Here is a 19,548-nt window from a genome sequence, read left to right as displayed (position 1 = left end):
TAAAAGAATTCAGAGGGAAAAATACTTCACCTCCAGGTGAACAATGATAAAAATGACAGTTAACTCCTTATCAGAAAAATTCAGTTTAGAATATAATGAAACATCATCTTTAAAGTGTCAAAGAAAGTATACAACTTAGAATTCTATAACCAGCATAAATACCCTTTGAGAATAAAGATGCTTCAAGACCAATGAAAGTTTATAAAGAATTTGCCAGCTAAAAGAATATGCATATTACAAATATCTAATAAAGAACTTATACCTAAAATAACTATTGATCAAATAAAGCATTTAAAAAGCCATTATTTAAAAAATACATAAAATGGTTGCTAAGTACTCAATAAAGTATAGTCTAGTGTTAGTTATCACGTAAATGCAAGTTAAAAACCAAAATGAGATACTTAACACCCACTAGAGTGGCTAAATTTAAGAAAACTGATAATACACAATGTTGGTGAGGTTATGAAGCAACTGGATTTTTCATATACTGCTGATGGGAGTGCAATGGCTTTGGAAAACCATTGGGTATATTTTTTTTAAACAAGCACATGCCCAGCAATTTCACTCCTGGAGAAATAAAAACATATGTCTACAACAAGACTTGAACAAAAAGTATTATTCCTAAAAGCCAAAAAAATGAAAAAAAAAAACAACTAAAAATAGAACTACCATTCTATTTTTTAGCAATCCCTCTCCTGGGCATATATCTGGAGAAAATTCTAATTAGAAAAGTTACATGCACCCCAAAGTTCACTGCAGCACTATTTACAACAGCTAAGACATGGAAGCAACTTAAATGTCCATCAACAGTGGAATGGATAAAGAAGATGTGGTACATATATGCAATGGAATATTATTAAGCCATAAAAAGAATGAAATAATGCCACTTCAAGCAACATGGATGCAACGAGAGGTCCTCATACTGAGTGAAGTCAGGACATATGAATATCAAATATCATATGATATCACTTATATGTGGAATTTAATAAAATTGATACAAAAGAACAAAATATTTATGAAATAGAAATAGATATAGAAAATAAACTTCTGGTTACTCAAGGTGGTAGTGGGGCTGAGGATGAGTGATAAATTAGGAGTTTGAGGTTAATGTATACACAGTACTATATGTAAAGCAGAAAACTAACAAGGTCCTACTTTATAGCACAGGGCTATACTCAATATTTTGTAATAACCTATAATGGAAAAGAATCTAAAATATATATTTATCATTTTTATATTGTTACATAGTACATATATGAAACTGATCACTTTGCTGTATATCTGAAATTAATGCAACACTGTAAACCAACAATACTTTCAAAAAAATAAAAAAGTGTCCGTCACATATGGAAAAAAAAAAAAGGAAAACAAATTCTTCATCCAACAACAAGAAAATAGATACACAAAATTCTTAATAGTATACTTCTTGGTAACAAAAATGAAAATACACATAATAGTATGCATAGAATTCAAAAAACATTATGTTGAGAGAAAGAATCCAACACAAAAGAATGCTTCCATATAGTTCCATTTGTGTGCAGTTCAGAAACAGGCAAAACTAATCTACAGTGACGGAAACTGCAAGAGTAGCTGCCTCTCAGTGTTAGAATTTAATGGATACAGGCAGTAAAGGAAACTTTAAGAATGTGAAAGCACTCTGTATTTTCATTGAAATTTGAGTTATATTTGTCAAAACTTATTAACCTATATATTTAAGATGTGTCTGTTGCCACTGTATTTATACTTCAATAAATATCAATTCCTACTGATGAACATAAAAATAAAGACAACTACCTACAGGCACACTAGCTTTGCCCCTCAAGGCTTGTGCCTTCTGCAAATAATTCAAATACCCTTATTAATTCCATTGCACTTGGTGAAGTTTTGGAATCAGGCTTGTTAAGTGCTACATCGTTTTGTTCACCACTAGAGCTTAATCTCCAGCAGATCATGAATCCTAACCAGCACCTCTCATGTACAATTACTACATTAATCTCAGATGCACCTTGTTTAGTTCTTGACATCAGGAAATTGTTTCTGTCCAAGATCTGCTTCTCTTGCTCTATGACTGTGGTGCTAAATGGAGCTGCAATACCTTCCCTCCACAGACATGAAGTTGGACCATTACTGTTCCAGGTCCAATCAAAGCATTTCATTTCTCTGTCCAGCAGTTGTTGCAGCATGAGCAGGTGATACAATCTAGACCAAGAAAGCGCTTCTCCAGGATTGTTATATTTGGAGTTGGAGGAAAAGCACTTTTTCTGAGTATTTTCCTAGAAAGATGTAAAAGGAGGAGTGCTAGCAGTTTTTTGGTTGTTATCAGGAAAATTTATACGAAGTGAGTACAAAGTCAAGCAAAGGCAGATGTAGGAAAGAGGGAGATCCTGCAATGAGGCTCTGGTTTCCTTCTGGAAGATCCTTACAGGGACCTAGTTCACTACAAGCAAGCAATTTGGTTTCCTGAGCCAAGAGGTCTATCACGCTAGCTTGAAATAAATTATTATGCTAGCTTGAGTTACATTTCTGTCCCTTGCAATTTAAAGTATCTACTAGTACATCATACTACTGCTGAGATAGTAAAATACGTTCTTTTAATACATTACCAGAAAAAAAATCAAGAACGCTTTGTCTACGGTATTTTAATGGTTTGATAATCTTTAAAAATTGGTATAATTATTTCTGGCACCTATTAATCTTGATTTTCTTTTGCTCTCTGCTTGGAAATAATGTATTTAATATTCAATTATAAAATATCAATAGGTATTAATAGCAAGTCCAGTAATAACTAATTATTGGAATACTGGGGAAACAGGAGTGGTAGTGTCGTTTAGTGTATCTAAGTTAACCACCCCAACAAATATATTAACTAGACTAGGGGTAGGCGTAGGATAAGACACATGTAGTATCTGCGTATAAAAAAGAAGAGGGAAGCAATGCGGTATCTGAAAAATCTGAAAATCAGAGAACCCAAATAGCTAAAGCTACACTGGGTAGAGTGATGGGCCAATTTTAGTAGCAGCTAAAAATGTGAGGGGTTTTGTGAATAAGGTGTCCAGAAATGAAAGCAGCATAGACCCTATTATGTCCCCCAAACTAACTCTCCAAATCTCTCCTCCAAGACAAAGTCCTACACTACAGAGGAACTCAGAGGAACAGAATGTAAATTGAATAGGACGTGGCTAAGGGGGTGTATAAGACAACTGGGGCTGCCAGAACAAAACACCAGAGATTGGTGGCTTAACAAGAGAAATGATTTTCCAGAGGCTAGAAATCCATGGTCAAGGTGCTGGAAAATCTGATCCTGATGAGAGTTCTCTTTCTGGCTGTAGACACCTGCCAGCTTTCTGGGTCCTCATATGGCCTTTCCATCATGTGCACATGAAAAGAGAGGGGTCCCTGGCGTCTTACTCACTTGGTGTGGAAACCCCAGTCCTATGGGCCTAAGGCCTCAATTATGACCTCACTTAACCATTATTAACCTTCTTATAGGCCCTTTTACCATTAAATCCAGTTATACTGAGTGTCAGGGCTTCAACAAATGAATTTGGGTTGCGGGGGGGGGGGGGGGGCACAATTTAGTCCACAGGTCAAAGGAAATAGAACTAGACAACACTTGGGAAGAAGGACAAAGACAAGAAATCTCAAGAAGCCAAGGACCATTTATATTATATGAAGTTTAACACTTTGTGAAAATAATGGAACATGAAACTTTAGGGTCAGGAGTTCCCATTGTGGCACAGTGGAAACAAATCCAACCAGTATCCATGAGGATGCGGGTTTGATCCCTGGCCTCGCTCAGTGGGTTGGCAATCCGGCCTTGCTGTGAGCTGTAGTGTAGGTCACAGATGTGGCTCAGCTCCCACGTTGCTGTGGCTGTGGTGTAGACGGGCAGCTGCAGCTCTGATTTGACACCTCTAGCCTGGGAAGATCCATATGCCATTAGTGAGGCCCTGAAAATAAAAGTAAAAGAACTTTAGGGTCATAAAGTTAAAGGGGCTATCTTGATCCACTCTTTCTTTTTTAAAATTTCTGAAACCAAGAATGAACAACAGAAAATAGTTGTGGTTGAATCCTTAGTAATTTCACCACAGTTAAAGGAATAATAAAAAACAAGAGAAAAATGTCAGAAGGGCATATGCACAAAATAGATTAAAACCTGTAACCTCATGTTTCAAAATCAGTTCAGGGAAATAAAGAAAATTATAGAAGATAGGAAAATAAAGACATAAGAATTAAAAATAAATAAGACTTTGAGTTTTAACTCCGATATACAATGATCTTAGAAGTCACTCCATCACGAAAACAAAGTTGCTGAACAAACTGAAAATCATTGTTCTTAGATTCATCAGAGAACCGAGGTCACAGGACTGACTAGCCAAAATCTGAAGAAACATGTGTTCTGACAAAAAAAAAAAAAAAAAAAAAAAAAAAAAATCCTAAAAGTTTGAGAGTTGTTTTATTCAGTGGCGAAAACTGGGAGGCAGCATCTCTGAGAAAACTGCTCTGAGGAGGTGAGGTCAGAGCAAAGATACATACAAGTTTTGCAACAAAGGGCAGATAGTGGGAACAAAAGATTACTGTTAATAAAAGTAGGGAGCTCAAGTTAAGGAATTTAGCACTTTTCTATGCATGAGAGGATGCAGGAGTCAGGGTTCACCGAAATCATTCCTCTGATATGCACCTCAGCTATCTGGGGCCAGTATCCTGTGATTTCACATCCTGAGTTTCCTCGGAGCTCAGCTTCAGCAGTGGCTGCAGCCTGATGGCTGCTAGACATCAGGTAGTCTTTGTTTCCTTCCTGAGTTCCCTCAGGGATCACTGGCTCACCTAGGGAGGTGGCTGCCATCACTGATGGCTATGACATCCTTTGTTTACTGATGTGGCAGGCAATATTTTATTTCTCAAGTGAACCCAGAAATTCAAGCGGAGATCAGCGTACCTGAGCCAGAAGCCTTTGGAGCCAGCAACTGGCAGAAACAGTTAAATGTTAATTTTGATGAATTTCTGGAGGGTAAAAATTGGCTAGCACGAGAGATTAAAAACTCCTGAGGCCAGTGTTAGGGGACTCCCACACTTGAGGGAGTTTTACATCCAAAAGTTGAACCAGGTTCTCGGGGTTACAATTAGAGAAAAATCCCCTCCTGTTTCTGGAAGAAGGGAAAGGTAGTCATTTGTTTGCAACCATACCCAGAGCTTCCTCCATAACAAAGTCCTGCCTCCAAGGAAAACTTGATCACCAGAGCCTTATCTCCATGCAGGAGGGGCAACTGGCCAGCGCTAATCTCCTCCAGCCTTCCTATCTCAAATCAGGGGAGACCAAATAAATAAGGCTAATAAGCACGTCTGAAGCTTAGACCCCCTAAATAATAGAGATTTCATCATAAAATTCAATACCGTGATTTCCCCTTCCTCCCCACTATCTTCCCATCATATAGATAGGGCCCCAGGATAATGACAATGAGGTACAATGGAAAGAGCTGCAGGACACAGACTCCTGGAGAAATTCTCAGACAAATCCAAAGACACCAGGGGAGAAAACAAACTGAAGAAACCAGAGAATACTGACTCCTCTGGCATCTACAGTTACAGCAAAGAGTAAACGGCTCAACGCCCAGCCAGATGAACATAAAACCTCACACTAAAAGCCTAAATGCCTCAGTTTCTATTACGCAACATTGTTTCCAGCTTTCAACAAAAACTACAAAGCCTGCTAAAAGGCGTGAAACACTCAGTCTGAACAAAGCAAGCATCAGAACCTGACAGATTTGATATAGATTTCCGTATTAGTCAGGGAATTTAAAACAGCCATGATGACTATAATAAGGGCTTTGACAGAAAAAGTAGACAACATATAAGCACAGATGGGTAAGCAGAGAGATTCTTTTAAAAAGAATCAAAAGGAAGGGCTACAAATCCAAAACACTGGAACAAATTAGAAGGTCTTTTCTGGGCTCACCATAGACTTAACAGAGTTGTGGACAGAATCACTCAAGTTGAAGCCATGTCTATACAAACTACCTAGTGTAAAATGCAAAGGGAAAATAAAAAATTAAAATGGAACATAATATCCAAGAACTCTTAACAGTTATAAAAGATACGACACATGTAATTATAATATCACATGGATGAAAGAGAAGAAAAAAAAAGGGAGAGAGGGAGGTAGGGAGGAAGGAAGGAAAAAGGCAGGGAGAGAGAAAGAAAAGAGAAAAAAGAGAAATATTTAAGGCAACAATGACCATCATTATCCACAATTAATGACAGATACAAAACCAAAGATTTGTGAAACTCTGACAACACAAAACAGGAGAAACACCAAAATAGCTAAATTTAGGCTTATGATATTTAAACAGCAGAAATCCAAAGACAAAGAGAAAATCCTGAAAGAAGCCAGAGGATGAAACACCTTACTTGTTATCATGGACTGAATTGTTTCCCCTCCAAAATTCATATGCTGACTGCCTTGAAGTATGTAATTAAAGTTAAATAAGGTTATATAAGGGTGGGATTTAATTCAATATGACTAGTGCCCTTATAAGAAGAGCAACACCAAGGATGCCCATGCAGCAAGAAAAGGCCACATGAGGACACAGTGAGAAGATGCTATCTGCAAGCCAAAGAGAGGCGTCAGGAGAAAGCAAACCTGCCAGTATCTTGATCTTAGACTTTTAGCTTCCAGAATTGTGAGAAAATAAGTTTCTATTGTGAAAGTCACTTGGTCTGTGATATTTTGCTATGGCAACTTTAGTAGGCTAATGCACTTATAGAGGGAAAAGATAATAATTACACCAGACTACTTATCAGAAACCAATCAGACTACTTGTCAAAAACCAGGCAAACAACAAGAGAATAGAGTAAAATATTTAGATCATTGAGGAAAAAAAAAAAAAAAAAACACACTAAAAAACTAACCTGGAATTCTTTACCCAAAAAAAAATCCTTAAAAATGAAGTAGACATACAGAGTCCTCAGAAAAATAAAAATCTATCATCAGCAGACTTTCCTTGCAAGAAATAATAAAAAATAAAAAGTTCTTCAGAGAGAAAGAAAAGGATACAGGTCAAAAATGCCTACCTCCGAAGAGAAAGGAAGAACGTTAAAGGAGTAAATAAAGGTAAAGAAAATATTTTTTCTCATTTTTAATGGCTATAGCAAATAGTGACTTGTTAATAGTAATAAGAAGAGCAGTGTGTTGGGTGATTATATTATATGGATAAGTAATGACAGCAATATTATATGGAATGGGAGGAGATAAGTATGAATACTCAGTTTAAAAGTATCTATGTATCTTGTGAACCACTAGTGTTTTTTGAAAATGAACTTAAACTATATGAAAATGTATATTTGCAAACTCTAGGGCAGCACTAACAAATTTTTTTTAAAGTATAATTGCAATGCTAAGGGAACAGAGAAAATGGAATTATATTAAGTATTCAAATAATACTAGAGAAGCAGATAGTAAGGGAAATACAAAGAAAAAAGATAAGAGCAATAAGTATAAAACCATTATAATTATGGTAGATATAAACCCAACTATACCAATAACATTAAATGAGAATGACCTAAATATACCAATTAAATGACAGAGACTGTCAGAGTATATTTTCTTTTCTTTTTTAGGGCCACACTTGTGGCATATGGAAATTCCCAGACCAGGGGGTGAATCTGACCTGCAGCTGCCAGCTCACACCACAGCCACAGCAATGCCAGATCCAAGACATATCTGCCATCTATACCTCAGATCCAGCAACACTGGATCCTTAACCCACTGAGTGGAACTAAGGATTGAACCCTCATCTGCATGGATACTAGTCAGTTTCATTACTGCTGAGCCATAATGGGAACTTCCCAGAGTAGATTTTTTTTTAAGTGTATATTGTCTACACTAACCCGCTTTAAATATAAAGATAGGAGTTCCCAGGTGGCTCAGTGGGTTAAGGATACAGCATTGTCACTGCTGTGGCTTGGGTCACTGCTGTGGTACATGAATGATCTCTGGCCTGGGAACTTTCTCATACCACAGATGCAGCTAAAAATAAAGACAGGGATAGCTTAAAAGTAAAGGGATGGTGAAAGATGTACCATGCTAATACTAATCAAAAGAAAGCTGGAATAACTATATTAAGATAAAGCAGACTTCAGAACAAGAGAAAGCAGGGATAAAGAGAGGCATTGAATAATGTTAAAGTAGTCAATTCTCCAAGAGTAAAATACAATATTGAATATGCATATACTAACAACACAGCACTAAAATACATGAGACAAAAACTTATAGAAATGCAAAGAGAAATAGATAAATTTAATAAATACAGTTGGAGTCTTCAATACCCTTCTTTCACTTTTGATAGATCCAGTAAGCAAAAAATCATTAAGGATATAGTTAATCTTAACATCAGTCAACTGGATCCAACAACAATGGAATATACATTCTTCTCAAGATCACATGAAACATTCACCAAGATAGGCCACATTCTGGGCCATGAAACACATCTTAAGACATTAAAGACTAGAAATAATGTAAGGGATGCCTTCAGATCACAATAAAATTAAACTAGAAAATAATAGAGACATACTTATAAAATCCCAAAAATTTAGAGATTAAACACCACCTTTTTTTTTTTTTTTTTTTTTTTTTTTTTTGGTCTTTTTTAGAGCCACACATACAGCATATGGAGCTTCCCAGGCTAGGGGTCAAATTGGAGCTGCAGCCAATGGCCTATGCCACAACCACAGCCATGAAAGATCTGAATCTTGTCTGCAACCCACACCACAGCTCCTGGCAATGCTGGTTCCTCAACCCACTGAGCGAAGCCAGGGATCCTCAGAGATCCTAGTCAGATTTGTTTCTCCTGAGCCACAACAGAAATTCCTAAACAACACACTTCTAAAACACATGGGTGGGGAGAATTTAAAAAAATTTTAACTAAATGAAAATAAAACTCATCTAAAATTGTGATATGCAACTACTGGAATTCGTTCTTACAGACAAATTTATGGCACTGACTTCACATATTTAAAAAGAAGATAAATCTAAAATCAATAACATGAATTTCATCTTATGAAAATAGAGTAAGAGCAATATAAATCTAAGCAAGCAGAAGAAAAGACTATAGAGTAGAAATCAATAAAACTGAAAACAAAATCAATAGAGAAAAATCAACTAAACCAATAGCTGATACTTTGAAAAGATCAGTAAAATTTATAAACTAAGAAAAGACATAAATTACTAAAATCAGAAATGAAAGAGAGGAGATCACTATTGGTCTCATGGACATTAAAGGAATCCTAAAGGAATATTATGAACTCTGTGATCATAAATTGGGTAACTTTGATGAAATAGACCTAACCTTGGGAGACACCTATTGCACAAACTCACACAGGAGGGATAATGTGAATACACCCATAGTTACGAAAAAAAAGTAAATAAATAATTAATAACCCTCCAAAAAGAAAGCATCAGGCCCAGATGGTTTTACTGGTGATTCTATTAAACATTCAAGGAAGAAATGGAGTCAATTCTCTATAATCTCTTCTAGAAGATAGTAGCGGAGAGACTACTTTCTAACCCATTTTATGAGGCCAGCATTACCAAAACACCAAAACCAGATCAAGCCATTACCAGAGAAGAAAAAAAAAAAAAAAAAGGCCCTATCTCTCATGAATGTAGATGTGAAAATCCTCAGCAAAATATCAGCAAATCAAATTGAAAAATTCGAACAATGTATAAGAGGAATTACACAGCAATGACTAAGTGGGGCTTATTTCAAGTATGCAAAGCAGAGCTGGTTCACAATTCAAATATCAGTCAATATAATCAATCATATCAACAGGCTAAAGAAGAAAAATCATAAATACATCAACAGTTACAGAAAAAATTTGACAAAACTACATATTCATTATCAAAACTTTCAATTAGCTAGGAACAGTGGAGCACTTTCTCAACTTAATAAAGAACATTGGAGAACAATATATATCAGACATAAATAGCTAACATATATTTAGGGAGAAATTCAATGCCTTTCCCCTAAATATGAGAACAAGGCATTGTTCCTATTCAACACTGTATGGGAAATTCTAGCTAATACAATATGGCTTTTAAAAATACAAGGTATACACATTGAGAAGGAAGATATAAAGCTGTCTTGGCAGATGACCCAAGTGTTTATGAAGAAAAATCCAGAGTAGAAAAACAAAACAAAACATATTGGAACTAATAAGCAACTATATAAAGGTTACAGGACTATGGTTAATATACAATAGTTGATTATTATATGCCAGCAATAAAAAATTGGAATTTGAAATTAAAGTCACAATATTAGTTACATTAGCATGAAAATAATAAACTACTTAGGTATAAATTTAACAAAAATATACAGGAGCTAAGTGAAGAAAATTAGAAAACTCTAAGAAATCAATTAAATTTGAAACAAATGGATTTTCTGTGTTCATCGGTAGGAAGATAACATTGTTAAGATGCCAATTATTCCTGAGTAGATCTAATGCTATCCCAATCAAAATCTCATTTTGTGGCTATAACAAGCTGATTTTAAAGTTTATATGGAAAGGCAAAATTCCCACAAGAGCCAAATCAATGCTGGAAAAAAATAGAGAAGTATCTTCAAGTTACCAAAAAGTTAAACTAATCAAGACAGCACAGTATTCACTAAAGACTAGACAATTATATCAATGAAACACAATAGGTAGCGAGTCCAGAAATAAATTCATACATATAAGTCAAGTGATCTTTGACAAAGCAGCAAAGGTCATTCAATGGAGAGAAGATAGTCTTGTCAACAAATGATGCTGAAAGAACTGGACATCGATATGCAAAAAAAAAAAAAAAGTTTGACTCTAGAAAAAGATCTTATACCTTTGACAATTAACTCAAAATACATCATAGACCTAAAAGGCAGGCACAAAGCTACGAAACTTCTAGAAAATAACACAGGAGAACATTTAAATGACCTTCGATATGGCAATAAGTTTTTACATACAACATGAAAAGCATTTTCCTTGAAAAAAAAAAACTAATAATTTATACTTTATTAAAACTAAAACCTTCCGCTCTACTCTAAGATACTCCTAAGAGAATAAAAAAAATAAGCCACATAACAGATGAAAATATTTGGAAAACATACATATGATAAAGAACTTGCCTCCAAAATACACAACAGATTCTTAAAATTCAATCATAGAAAAAAAAAAACAATCCAATTGAAAAATGGGAAAGAACTGAATAGACACCTCAACAAGAAGATGTATAGATGACAAATATGCATAGGAAAAGATGCTCAGCAGCTAATTTTAAACTAAACAACAATGAAGTACCACTACACACCTATTAGAATGGCTAAGTTCCAAAACTTGATTTTGGCCCTGATGCAGGGCCAGCAGTGACTGTCACCTTTGCTGGTGCAAATGCACAATTTTACTGCCACTTTGGAAGACTATTTGACAGTTTCTTGGAAAGGTAAACACAGTTTTACTATCTAGCAATTACATTCCTAGATATTTATCCAGTGGATTTGAAATCATATATCCACACAAAAGGGTACACATGCATGGCATGTTTGCAGTAGCTTTATTCATAATCATGAGAAACCAGAAGCAACCAAGGAGTCTATTAGTGAGTGGCTGGATCTACAACTGTGGTACAATGGAATATTGCTCAAGAATAAGAAAAAATGAGCTATAAAATCATGAAAACATGTGGAGGAACTTTAAATGCATACCCATTACATGAACAAAGTCATCAAAAAAGCTGAAATATTCTTCAATTCTAAATATTATGACCATAGTTGAAAAAGCAAAACTTTAGACAAAGTAAAAGATGAATGGTTTCCAGGGGCTTAGGGGAAGAAATGCTGGATAAATAGGTGGAACACCAATTCATAGGGTATTTTTAAGGCTGAGAAACTCTTCTATGGGGTTTTATAGTGGAGGATATATGACACTGTGCATGCATTAAAACCCAAAGTCCTGTTCAACACAAAGAATGAATCTTAATGTAAATTACGGACATGACTTAGTCATAACATATCAAGATTGGTTAATTAATTGTAATAGGTAAACCTCAATAATGTTAGATGCTAATAAATGGAGAAAGTCTCTTAGGGGAGGGGAACATGTAGGAACTCTATCTGCTCAGTTTTTGTTTTATATAAAACTGTTCTTAAAAATTCTATTATAAAGTGATAAGACCCAAAAGAGAATTTTAAAAAAGTATTCAAGAATAAAGACTAAACTAAACACAAGAGTAAATGAATAATACACATTAAGATAAATTTACAATTAAGAGAATAAGTGAAAAAAAGAAATACAATAGAAATAAAAAAAGAAATAAAAAGAACTAGAATGAAACTGATAAATTAGAAGCTAGTAAAGAAGCTCCAGCATATGTAATAGAAGTCCCTGGAAAAGTAGAGCAATGCAATGGAATAGAACAAAAAGCTGTAATTCAAGAAAAGGTTTCAAACATAAGGTTAAGATTTGAAAACTCCATATTGAATTGATCCACCATGTTCCTGGGAAACTGACCCAGAGGAGACAATATCATGTGTGGTAAACAGCTCCCCAAAGATGTCTCCACCCTAATCTGATGCACTGTGTGTTACCTTGGGTGATAGAGGGACTTTGCATGCAGGTGTAATAAGGTTAAGGACCTTGAGATGAGATTATCTTGTGTTATCTGAATGAGCCCAAATCTAATCACACAAAATCCTTAAAGGAGGAGAATTTTTCCTGGCTGTTGTGGGAAGGAGATGTGACTTCTAAAGGTCAAGGGAGATGTGATGGTGCTGGCACTGAAGAAGGAGGAAGGGGTCCATCACCCAAGGAATGTGGGTGGCCTCTAGAGGCTGGAAGGTACGCAGAAACAGACTGTCCCTGAGAGCTTCCAGAGAGGAATGTATATTTGCTGATACCTTGATTTTAGCCCAATGAGACCCATTTTGGATATCTGACCTACAGAATTGGATGACAAATTTGTGTTTTTTTAACCTGTTAAGTTTGTGGTCTTTTATTACAGTAGTAATAAAAAAACCCTAATACACCAAAATATTTAATAAAATCACTGAACCTTAAAGATAAAAATTCCAAGCAAAAAAGAAATTCACACTGCAGTTAGACTTAATAATGGCAATACTCTTGAAGGCCAGCAATGACAGAAGACAGTGGAGTAACTTTTCTAAGATGTCCAAAGAACAAAGCATAAGACAGGATTTTATATCCAGTTACCCACAAATTGTTAACAACATACAGGTTCATGATAAATAACCCTTAAATCTTTCCTGAAGAATCTTCCAGAAAGTGAGCTTCAGAGAACAAAAATGACTAGACAGACATTGACATAAAAACCATTATGTTCTTAAAGCTGAAATTGACAGCAAAGAAGAAAATACAAATGTAAAACCTGAATATTCAAAGAAAATTTGATACTGGGCCTGAAATATTTTCTCTTTAAAAAAATAAGAACTTACACCTGGTTCTGTCTACTGAAAGGAAACAGTGGCCAACTTAGGTGTGACATATGCCTACATATTTTGACCTAAAATCCAAGCTCTGTTCTCCACAGACCATTTCCTACTGAAAAGAATCCGAAGATCCTTAGCAAAAAGATTATCCAGGCCTGGGGCAGGAAACATACAAGATGCCTAATATATCTTGTAAGACACCTAATATATCTTGTAAGACACGATAGCCATGAATCTATCAAAAACTAAGTTTCAAAAGATCTCAAGAGCCAAACTGAAGAGCCTCCCATGGGCTGAAATAATTTGAATACTAATGAAAATAATTATGTACAATGTACTGAAATATATTAAACATTTACTTCCACGAATTCATGGTAATACCAAAAAACCTTCAAAAAACAACAACCAAAAAAAATCCCACCCTAATTGATCATCATTGGAATATGCCAGGAACTGAACTCTTTATTTTGGAAATGATTTCATAAAGAGAAAGAATCAAACATTTATCCTGCTTTTCCCATGCTAACATATCACTGGATAATCTAAGAGTAGATCAGAGGAAGTTTCACTTTATTATTATAGCATCCCGGCCAATAACTGAAGCCATTAGGAAGAAAAGGAATCTTGAGCTAAGGCTTGAACATCAATATCTGCTAACATCACAAAAGAGAGAAAATTGGACATTTTTTGCCTTCTGACAGAACACCTCACCACTCATGAAATTGTCTTGGAAAAATACCTAATCCAATTCTTATCAAACCTCTAGATCCAATTACCAGTGTTGAGGAAATATAGAAGACAGGAAACTGTTCAAGTACATAAAATCAACCTGATTTCTCTAACAACAACACAGCAAAAGCAAGAAATAAAAGAGGGAGAGAAAGTAGAGATAGAGAAGAAAACTAACAATTAAAAGAAACATAAAAAAAATCAACTATCACATATGGACTTATTTGGGTTCTGATTCAAATTATCTACAAAATAAATCCACTTACAGCATTTATGTGATATGGGAAGTTTGAATGCTTACCGGATATTTGATAATATTTTTTAAATTATCGTTCAATTTTTAGCTAGGATATTGACATTTTCATAATATTGTGAGTTCTTTTAGAGACATATACTGAAAGGGGGAGATAAAATAATAGGATGTTTTGGATTTACTTCAAAAGTTTGCATGCTGGGGAGTTCAATTGTGGCTCAATGGTTAACGAGGCTGACTAGCATCTGTGAGGACGCAGGTTTGATCCGTTGCCTTGCTCATTTGGTTTGAGGATCTGGCATTGCCATGAGCTGTGGTATAGGTCAAAGACATAGCTCAGATCTGGTATTGCTGTGGTGTAGGCCCATAGCTACAGCTCCAATTTGACCCTTATCCTGGTAACCTCCATATGCTGTGGGTGTGGCCCTAAAAAGCAAAAAAAAAAAAAGTTTGTAGGCTGGAAGTAGATATATTATAGGCAATAGGGTACAGTACATGAATTTGTAACTGCTGAAGCTGTATAATAAGTTTAAGGGATTTTGTTTTATTATTTCTATTTTCAAATATATTTGAAATTAGCAATAACAAGGATTTTTTTTAAAAAAATCCAAATCACATTAGCATTTCTCTAGCCTTCCGATGACTATTTTGTTCTTCAAGATTACTACGGTGTTACAGAAATAAATACCATGAAGCATTTAAAGATCTTAAGTAGCTTGGAATATAATGTGCATGGAATTGGAGATGGGAATGCATGTAAATTCCCTCTCTGTTTCCTCCACCCCTTCCAGACTGAAGATTCATCTTATGGATGAAGAAGATGGGAACGAAGGATTGAGTCAAGATTAGCTTGGCCTTGGCAGAGAGTCCAAGGGAAGAGTTGTCATAACCCGACAGCCCTCCAGGAATTTCTTTCAAGATGGGAGAGCCTTGAATCTACATTAGAAATAGACATGATTGATTTTCTTTGTACATTAAGTAAACCCAACCCTCATCTGGGCCAAGAGGAAGTACAGAAGCTACAGATAGATGGTGCGAATATTACAGATTTGGGGTTCTGAGTAGCTGAGTTCATTGCTTTGTTAATGGGAGGACATCATTTGTTTCCTTTATATCAAATTTAAAAACCTACAATGCTTGCTTTTCTCATTTTCACCAATATTATCTCAAAATTTTAAAAATAAATGTTTTCTACCTGTACTCTCTAATATCTGTGAATATTATTTCTTATGCGATCTTTGCGAAGAGAGAAATGTTAAAATTCATTAAAAGTTATATTCTATTATCCCCTACCTTGAATTTAAGAGCTTAATATGAAGCTGTTTGAATTTCTAGTTTCTCCCCTCCTGGTAGAGCAGTAGCAAGCATCCAGCTGCAGGATATTATTGGCAAGCATGGCAATGAATTTTCACTGAAAACCCCAAACACTGAATGCTTCATTTTTCTTTTCTTTTTTCTTCCTTTTTTTTTTTTCCCCAAGAAATCCCCCCCATCGTATGAGATATGTGATGCCATTTGTGCCAGAATGCTTTGCATAATAATAGTCTCCTTCAGTTTTCCAGGCTCACATAGAAGAATCACTAAGGAAACTAGTCAGTAACATCAACAACAAAAAAGAAAATTGCCCATTTTCCACTGAAACTGCTCTTATTCGTCTTCTAATTTTTTTTTTAGCAATTTTATCTTTTTAAATGTAAATACTTGTAAGAGTTCAGAAAAAGATATCCAGTTATTAACATTTCAGGTGTAATTATTACTCTTCCTAATCTCCACCTTTTCCATGGAGCCGTTTTCTTTAGGAGAAGTATTATTACCTCCCTACTTGTGTGGGCCCTCAGACATCTTCAAATGAGTGTCTGTAGGTGGGACTCTCTGATTATAAAGGCTGAGTGAAATTAATGTTATTAATGTACCGAGGTGTGAAGGATGAGCTTCAACTGGGTTTCCATAAAGAACTCTGCTGATTACGTGTTTGAAGCCACAGCAGACCTGTCTCAAATATCCCCATTGAAGCCTTTTACTAGCTCTCCTGCTCATCAGTGAGAAGAGCCTGCAGCTTCTCTGCATAACGTGGAGCCAGAGTGCTGACAAGCAGCTTATCAGCACTAATGATAACCGCTGCGCTTTCCACGTTCGCCTGCTCTTTTTCAGAAGTGAATACTTAAGAAATCAGTAGAATGTTGCCAGGAGCCTTGCCTACAAGCTGCTGCCTTTGAGAATTTTTGCAAGCCTTTAAAACAGTAACTAGAATGCATTCCATTTCCTACAAATTTCTTAGTTTACGGGAAGGACAGAATTGCAAGGGGCCCTCCTGGAGACTGGTAGACACATCTAACATTCTGATATCTCTTAAGACTGCTACTCACGTTTTGAAGCATTTCAAAAGATGCCCCTTGAAGGGGGCCAGCGTCAATCTACACTTGATTGAGACAAGAGGAGTTCCGAGTTAAAACTTTAGAGCCCCTTCTGACCCTCCAGCCTATAAACCCTCGCTAAATTAAGAAATCTCGACTTGGTGAACCACCTTCCACCCACAGAAGTGGTCCCAATTATGAATCATGTTATCAATTCGTTCACTCATATGCATCATGGATCAGTCAATATTATTTCCTGAGCATCTATTTTGTGCGCTAAGTACTGGATTACGTGCTGCTCATGTACAAGATGACAGAGGAAACCCACATAGAAGCTTTGATCAAGTACCTCTGGCAGCAAGGGAAAGAACAAAGAATGCTCTTTCTGGGCAGCTAGGTGGGCTTCCCAGAGGAGGTAGCAGCTACCCTATGCCTTAAGTAAGGATTCTATGAAAAGAGGTATTGGTACCTTTTATAGCGTGTTCTTTATCATGTTGATGGGGCTTCTCCCTTGCTCCCTACAAAAATAAATAAATAAAATCATGATTATAAGCTAGTAACAATGCTTTGATCTTAGGTGTCAAGAAAGTCCATCTCCAGAAAGCCCCTGTTAAGATGTGAAGGAGGTTGGCTCATTAACTTACTTCTAGGACTTTTAATAACTGTTACATCACACAGCTGAAATGAGGTTCAAATGAGAAGCTATTTGGGAAATGACATTCCTTGTCAATTGCAAAGTGGATGCAAGTGTTAGGTATGTGTGATGTTATCACTACTGTCCCACTAATACCAGTCTTACTGTAATAATTATTATTTGATCAGTTTTCTGGACTCTGGCAATATAATCTGGAGAAAATTGAAAAATACAAACGGTTCTGAAATAGTTTTATAGTACGTCATAGTGGATACTTCAAACAGGCTTATCAAGGGAAACTTTGTCATAAAATTTTTTTGTGCTACCAGAAAGACAAAATAACAAATAGGCTAGATTACCTGATCTAGTTTAGAAATTACAAAGATCTCCACCTGGTCATCACCTGCTGCCATGTCAAGGCCTTGCCACGCTCTCTTGTTTCAACAGGGCAGCTCTATCCCTCATTTACTTTCTCCGTCCACATATCAGTGTAAAAAGGTACCCAGAAGCCAGCAAAGCCAGACTTAGGGTGCCAACAAATTTGAGACTCCCCAAACTATTTTTTGAAGGATATTTGATATTTCAATTAGAAGCATCCGAGAATTTAAGCATTTAAAAAACTCCGCTGCATATTTTAGTCTTCATTTATGAATTAAGAATTGCTTTTATTTTTAATCCGTGTGGGAGAGGTACCACAAATGGTTTGGCATGTAAGGCTCCTCAAAGGTCAAGGCCCCCACCTGAGCATTTCAAAGCACGTTCACTATATCCTGCAGTGACAGAGGAGGGAGGCAGCGGGACTTTGTAAACCAAGGGAAGAGTGGACACTGTCCTGTACACTGAAGGGGAACACGTGATGCTAGACGGAGCGGAAGGATATTTGCAAACCTGAGGACAGCCTACAGCGAGGGACCAGCAGCCGGGAGCTTTCAGCTCCCTCGGCTGTTCCTGTCTCCTAAAAAAATGTCCCCATTTAAAAGGGGCCCAGCCCGCGGGCTTCTAGGCTCCCCCACGCCACGCACGGCTGGTCCACAGCTTGACTTGAGGGTCAGCAGGGGGTACTCAGAGCAGGGAAAGACCCCTTCGTACCTTTCTCCTGGTGGGAAGTAGCTCCGGTTGACGTCAGGAGAGACAGGACGCCACAGACCACGAAGCCTCCATCCACCTGAAAGGTGAATCCAGAGGCTCCACCCTCCTCAGATGCGCCTGCGCAGAGCAGTCAGCTGGGATGCTCCCAGGTGTTAACCCTGCTGTAGAAATGATGTAAGTTTTTTGTTTTTTGTTTTGTTTTGTTTTGTTTTTTGTAATCTTTTGGTTTTTTTAGGGCCGCACCTGGGGCATATGGAGGTTTCCAGGCTTGGGGTCTAATCGGAGCTGTAGCCACCGGCCTGTGCCACAGCCACAGCCACAACAATGCAGAATCCGAGCCGCGTCTGTGACCGACACCACTGCTCAGGGCAACGCCAGATCCTTAACCCAATGAACAAGGCCAGGGATGGAATCCATGTCCTCATGGATGCTAGGCGGGTTCATTAACCGCTGAGCCACAACGGGAACTCCTGATGTAAAATTTAATACTGATGTAGTGATGCGATCAAAACCACACGCTGGCAAATACAGCGGGAAGTTCAAAGTAGTAAGTTTGCCCCCTTATGTTTCTAAACTCACTGCAACATTTCTTAAACCCCGCCTTTCCTTTTTCGTCTCTTTCTTTTGCACCCACGCCTGCTGCCTGCCTTCAGGGGGCAAAATTCCCCCACCTCTCGCCATGATGTTTGCATTTCTACAGAAACCTCTTTCTCCTGCTTCACCACCACGTGGAGGTCCTTAATGATAACATCCTATCACAAAAGCCCAAGTGGAAGAGCTGGTCTGGAGACAGCAAACCTTTCCTTGAAATGTGCAGAAGGGGAGGGCCCTGAGAGGAAAAATCTAAGCTTTTAAAAACCTGTTTTTCCGATACTTTTATTTAAAAGAAAAATTAAATTGACATATGATTGATTTACAATGGTGTTAGTTCCAGCCTACAGCGAAGTGATTCAATTATACACACACACAATACATATATTCTTCTTCAAATACTTTTCCATTATAGGTTATTACAGGATA

General features: G+C 36.8%; 1 long non-coding RNA gene across 2 annotated transcripts in view; it reads right to left on the bottom strand.

Moving 5' to 3' along the window:
• LOC110255654 overlaps positions 1-18,692 on the bottom strand; it is a 65,938-nt gene extending 47,246 nt beyond the window's left edge. For both annotated transcript variants that reach the window (XR_002336258.1, XR_002336257.1), the window contains exons 1-2: positions 18,529-18,692; positions 17,275-17,323 (exon numbers count right to left, since the gene is read on the bottom strand). This is a non-coding gene — a long non-coding RNA (uncharacterized LOC110255654). The remainder of the gene's footprint in view (positions 1-17,274; positions 17,324-18,528) is intronic.

The sequence above is a fragment of the Sus scrofa genome, chromosome 10 (assembly GCF_000003025.6).
Source record: "Sus scrofa isolate TJ Tabasco breed Duroc chromosome 10, Sscrofa11.1, whole genome shotgun sequence".
Classification (NCBI taxonomy): domain Eukaryota; kingdom Metazoa; phylum Chordata; class Mammalia; order Artiodactyla; family Suidae; genus Sus; species Sus scrofa.
The sequence above is the reverse complement of the archived record's forward strand: the minus strand, read 5'-3'. Positions and strand labels throughout refer to the sequence as shown.